Genomic DNA, 6924 nt, shown 5'->3' with positions numbered 1-6924 from the left:
CCTATCCAACCGCTCATGTAATGGCTCCATCTCAACCTTCAACATCCTACTAAAATGCCCAAATAACGCCTCCATTTGTACTTTAGATAACCCCGGGTTCGAACTATCTCCTACCTCCCTCTCCATTTAATTTCAGTTTGTACCTGCAAGAAAACGTTAGTAGAAAACAATATGTTCCTCACCCAAATGCTCACGGTCACTCCAAAGAAATTCACTCGCACTCGTCTTTTTTCCTCACCTCAAAACCTCACAAATCACTACAATGAAAATTCGCTCCACTCAAATATTTTCACTCTAAGTGAGAATTCTCAAGGGGCGCTTAAGTCTCGTTGCTTCCACGTATCAAACTTAAGATATCAATCCTGTGACGCTTGAAATTCGACTCACTTAGATCACACAAGAAGAAGCAACTTTGGAAATTGACTAAAATGCGACTAAATGACAAGGACAAACTTAACGCGGAAATATAAGCGCTAAAATTCAACAAACACCCTATTCAATTTTTTGTTTCGGGTGAACAGTAACTCCGGCGAATGAACAGTAACTCCGAATATGAACAGTACCGGAACAGTAAATCACTAAAAGAAAATTCAACAAACACCCTATTCAATTTTTTTTTGTAGATTCAACAGATACGTAGAAATCACTACACGAAAATCGGTATTGAAAATTCTACGAGGAATTGAACGGATACGCTTACTTGAATCAAAAACCAAAAGCTCTGATACCACTTGATACGAACCCGCCCACGAGATCTTTGATTTCGTCCCGATCTTTGAAACAAGTAATTGATAGGTGCGATAATCGCCTCTAGATCACGCGGCCTAGCAACAATTAATCAACGATAGGAACAATCGCGTTCAAGAGAACCTCCAAAGAACTCGTCCTTGGCAAAACAAGATATGACAAGCATGCATTGGCACTACATCACATAAAACCTCATCAATGTACTTCCCAATCGAAAAAGACACCAACACCTGTTTTGTCACCTTCGCCTCAGCACAATCATTCAACCATTGAAGTCTATATGGTTGAGGGTGCTTTAGTGTAGGCAAGCTCAATTTTTCCACCATCTCAACAATAGCCACATTAGTATAACTCCCCCCCATCTATGATTAAATTGCAAACCTTTTGATTCAAAAAACACCTAGTGTGGAACAAGTTCTCTCTTTGGTTAGTCTTCTCCTCCTTGACTTGGGCACTCATGATACGCCTAGTCACTAGTGCCTCACCTATAACCGCCTCATACCCCTCGTCGGGATCCTCTAATGCAGGCATCTCATCATCATCATCACCCTCACTATGAGATTCAAACTCACCATAGTCATTCAAAATCATCACCCTTATATTAGGGGACATTCACTAGAAATATGACCCAACCCTTGACACCTAAAACATTTAGTATCTCTAGATAGTTTAGAAGGAGTTTCAGATTTACCTTGCACTCCTTGCTTAGGTGCCTCTTGTTTGGTCTCACATTTGGGCTTGCTCACCACCTTATTCTCCTCACGCTTCACCACATTTGATCGCCATGAAGATGATGAGCCTCCAGTTTGATTGGTGCGGCCAACTCCACGCCTTTTGAGTTGTTGCTCCACTTTTATGGCCATTTGCACCATTTCGTCTAGATCCAAGTAGTGCCGAAGCTCAACTTGATCTTGGATTTCCCTGTTCAAACCACAAAGAAAACGAGCCATCGTCACCTCATTATCTTCCTCAATATTAGCCCTAATCATCACTACTTCCATCTCCTTATAGTAGTCCTCAACACTCTTCACCCCTTGCCTTAAAGTTTGTAGCCTCTTAAACATCTCCTTATAGTAGTGGTTGGGCACAATGAATTTTATTCATGATGGCATGTTTTATGATTATGTATTGAATTGCATGACATGCATGTATACATGTTTTATACTGGGATTTGTTCTCACCGGAGTATCCGGCTGTGGTTGTGTCTGTATGTGTGCATGATCACAGGTGGGACAGGATCAGGGTCGAGACAAAGATGAGAGATCGAGATAGCGTGGAGATTACGGGCGTAGAAGAAGATTTCTAGTGTTTCTTACTAGACATGTACTGAATTTTTAAACACTAGAATGTTAATTGTATACGAACATGTGAATGTTAATGGTAGTTGAATAAGATGACAGTATTTTATATAATGTCTTATGCTTGTTTATATACATTTGAATAAATGTTAAAAGCAAAATTTTGACCCACATTTTCTAGCAAAGATCCAATTAATCCCAAAGATAATCGAGTTAGAGCCCGGCTCCCCACATTATCTGAAGCCTGCGATTTTGTTTTTGATGCAGCAAGTAGGGGAAAACAATTCTTAGTTGTTGGTACCAAATATAAAGTACCTGATTCAGTAGCATCGACTGCAATAAGGGCCCGGTGCCCTTGTGTTAATAAAAAATGGCTCGGCAGTATGTTAACGAATTGTTCCACTACAGAAATGAGACTTCATAAGTTCAGGCACGTGAGAATGGAACAAAAACGGGAAGACTCAACCGTCTTCCGAAAAGAGATGCGGCTATGTTGAAAAGACAATTATCTCGCTTGCAAACATATCTGGGCGGGATTAAATATATGACAGGGTTGCCCGATATTGTAATCATCGTTGATCAACATGAAGAATATACAGCCCTGCGAGAGTGTATCACTTTGGGAATTCCAACAATTTGTTTAATCGATACAAATTGTGACTCAGATCTTGGAGATATTTCGATTTCAGCGAATGATGACGCTATATCATCAATCCGCTTAATTCTTAACAAATATGTATTCGCAATTTATGAAGGCCGTTCTAGCTATATAAGAAATCCTTGATTAATAAAAAGAACTTTGACTTTGAAAATCCGATAGATTTATGGAATCGGTTATTAGTTATTATTTCTGAAGTTAAAAAAAGAGATAAAAAAACGGGGGATATTATGCAATTAGTTACTACTCAAAACAAAATACTAGTTAATATTAAAAATATCCGATTAAAGTAGGCAAAGAGATGGTTGAATCAAAATAATTTTGTTTAAAGTTCGATTATTTTTCAGATGGCTATATGAATGTGCTATAATGTTCAATCAACACACTAAAAGGGTTATACGATATATCCAGTGTGGAAGTAGGCCAACATCTCTATTGGCAAATAGGGGGTTTCCAAGTCCATGGCCAAGTACTTATTACTTCTTGGGTTGTAATTGCTATCTTATTAGGTTCAGCTACTATAGCTGTTCGGAACCCACAAATCATTCCGACCGGAGGTAAGAATTTATTCGAATATGTTCTTGAATTCATTCGAGATGTGAGTCAAACTAAAATTGGGGAAGAATATGGCCCTTCGGTTCCTTTTATTTGAACTATGTTTCTATTTATTTTTGTTTCTAATTGGTTAGGAGCTATTTTACCTTGGAAAATCATAGAATTACCTCATGAAGAGTTAGCCGCACCCACGAATGATATAAATACTACTATTGCTTTGGCTTTACTCACATCAGTGGCATATTTCTACGCAGGTCTTACCAAAAAGGGATTAAGTTATTTCGGGAAATATATTCAACCAACTCCAATTCTTTTACCCATTAACATCTTAGAAGATTTCACAAAGCCCTTATCACTTAGTTTTCGAGTTTTCGGGAATATTTTAGCGGATGAATTAGTAGTTGTTGTTTTTGTTTCTTTAGTACCTTCAGTGGTTCCCATACCTGTCATGTTCCTTGGATTATTTACAAGTGGTATTCAAGATCTTATTTTTGCAACTTTAGCCGCGGCTTATATAGGTGAATCCGTGGATGGCCATCATTGAAATAGTCCTTTTTTTAGCTTATCACATAGCAATGTATGTCTGGCTTAAGATAATTTATTTAAAGAATAGAAATATACATGACTCTATATACGATAGAAAACAATAGGAATAAAAAAATCAAACATTTCCATATTATAGAGTTGTAAACAAAAGGAAAGAGATCTAAAAGAAAAAAATCTTTTTTCTAAGATTCCCTTTTCGTCCACTTAATATCGTATTTTTCCTCAAGGAATATTTACTTTAGATTAGATTGGTCGGCCAATCTTCTTAATTCATCAAATCATAATTTCAATAAGATATATGTTTACAACGTGTGAGTAAATAAAAAACAGGAGAAACGATTCTACCTTACAATTCATTTTATTCAACAATTGACCAAAATAAAATATTATATATATATATATATATAATGATAAATTGCATGAACTTAGATCAATCAAATATTGAAATTTCTATGCAGCCCTAATAAATTTCAATTTAATTTGTCAATTTCAAATAATGAAATTTCTATGCAGCCCTACTATTTGTATATTCAAGGACTTTATTTATGCAACATGCATGGGTAAACAGATAAAGAAGTGCCAAAACAATAATTTCAAATATTATTAAAATAAAGACTGTTTATACATAGAGTTTCATTGTGAACACTCGGCCAACACTTGGCTCGACGTGCACCTACTCTAACACTACTCGTCCCACCTCATCCGGTCTCTTAGGGTCGAGAAGCTCGATCACCCCTTGCTTGCTCTAATAAAGATGTGAAGAAATCTTCAACATCCACATTTCAGAATCAAAAAGGATTCTCTTTCAAAGTTGCATGAATCCGGCAAACATACGATCAAACATGGCGAGCTTTTAAAATAAAATTAATGATGAGACCTTTCAAAATTAAAAACCCTCATTTTGAATAAGATTCAAAATTCATATCAAGCTCGAAAAGGGGAATTATAAAGTTGTTTATAATTTCCATGTCTTCCATCGACAATGGGTGCATGATGAACGCTACCCATGTTCGGGGCTCGGCTCATATTATTGAGGGGGCCCTGGGTGCCGGAAAGCTGTGACATCCATTGACATTGTGAAGTGAACTACGTGGAACTCCCATGATTTCGGCTCATATTATTGAGGGAACTCATGGCGACCGTCCATTAAGGTTCAACATCGATGGGTAAGGCTTGACACGTAAAGATGAACGACGTCATATTATTGGGTCTTAATCAAACGTGAGACAAAAGTTTACGTTAATGGTTGCATTGTGATGCAATTAGAAACTACCTTTTAGGAATTGTGATTGGCTGATATTATTCGGGATCATAATTCGCTAATTGGACCTTACGTACCTACTGAGGAAAGGATTTTCCTGTTTTCACTAGAGGGTAGTGAAAATGTCAAAACAGTGAGAGCGAAAATTTATGAAGTAAAAGTCAATACTTCATATCTTACTAAATATTTTAAAATAGTCAATAACATTTATCTGTTTTACTCTTCAGTACAAATTGTGACAATGTCTTCGATTCGCAATCCGATATCTGTAATACTCGAAAAACACATATTAACTGGACCTAATTACCTCACTTGGCTAAGAAACCTGAAAATCATTTTGAATTCGGAAAGGATAGCGTATACACTTACTGAGTCTTCCCCTGTTGAGGCTCCAACTGACTGCACTCCCGAGGAATTGCAGACTTACAAGGAATGGTGTGACCATGACTTGAAAGCCAAAGTGTTATATGCAGGCTTCTATGAATGATGAGAAGTCGGTTCTTTATGTGGGTTCTTCATCTGGTACGGAGATTGGTCCACATGGGAAGGGAAAGAAGCGTTCTTTCCAACATCCCAAGAAGAACGTGCCCTTGAAGAGGCAAGCTCCGAATCCCGTTAGGGCAGCTACACCAGTTAAAGCTGGCAAGACTGTTGACATCTATCATCACTGCAAGAAGCCTGGACGTTGGAGGCGTAACTGCAGGGAATATCTTGCCCAGAAAGGTTCTTGAAATGTTATGTTCTATATTAAAGTAAACAGTTCAATTAACTCTACTTCTTGGGTATTAGATACCGGCTGTGGCTCACATCTCTGTAATGAGTTGCTGGTGATGGGAAGAAGTAGGAGACTAAGGGAAGGTGAGACCTTCTTGAGGATGGGCAATGGAGCAAGAGTTGCTGCCAAGACCGTAGGAGATGTTTGTTTGCTTTTGAACAATGATTTTAAGTTAATTTTGAGATATGTTTTGTTTGTACCTGAGTTGGTGAAAAACATTGTTTCCATTTCTATGCTAGATAAAGATGGATATTCTTGTTTATTTAGCAAAGGTGTTTGCAACATTTACAAGAATGAATTTTTAATTGGTACTGGAGAGCTTGAAAACGATCTCTACAACTTAAAATTGAAAGATATTCCACTAAACAATGTCCAAGCAATAACAACAACAAACAAGCGAAAACAAGATACTCTAAATTCGGCACAACTGTGGCATGCTCGATTAGGACATATTTTCCTAAGAAGGATGAACAAGCTAGTGGAAATAGGCATGTTCGATATGTCTGATATTAATGCTCTCACGACTTGTGAACCCTGTCTAAAAGGAAAGATGACAAAAATTCCCTTTAAGGGCCATGTGGAGCGAGCCAAAGGGTTATTGGATTTGATCCATACCAATGTGTGCGGTCCGCTTAGCATCACCACTAAGCATGGACATTCCTAATTCATCACCTTTACCGATGACTTTTCGAGGTATGGGTATGTGTATTTGATGAAATACAAGTCTGAAGCATTTGAAAAGTTCAAAGAATTCAGAAGTGAAGTAGAGAAGCAGTTGGGATGAAGCATCAAGTCACTTTGATCGGATCGAGGTGGTGAGTACTTGAGTGCCGAGTTCCAAGAGTATCTTAGAGAGAATGGGATTCTCTCGCAGTGGACTCCGCCCGCTACACCACAGTTGAATGGTGTTTCGGAGCATCGTAACCGGACTTTGATGGACATGGTTCGGTCTATGATGGGGTTCACGGAGTTGCCGCCATCCTTTTGGGGATATGCGCTAGAGACAGCGGCACTGTTGTTGAACAATGTCCATTCAAAGGCAGTTGATAAAACTCCATATGAGATATGGATGGGTAAGCCTACC

This window comes from Primulina huaijiensis, chromosome 14, assembly GCF_012295235.1.
Source record: "Primulina huaijiensis isolate GDHJ02 chromosome 14, ASM1229523v2, whole genome shotgun sequence".
NCBI classification, from domain to species: domain Eukaryota; kingdom Viridiplantae; phylum Streptophyta; class Magnoliopsida; order Lamiales; family Gesneriaceae; genus Primulina; species Primulina huaijiensis.
This window is presented reverse-complemented; position numbering follows the sequence as displayed.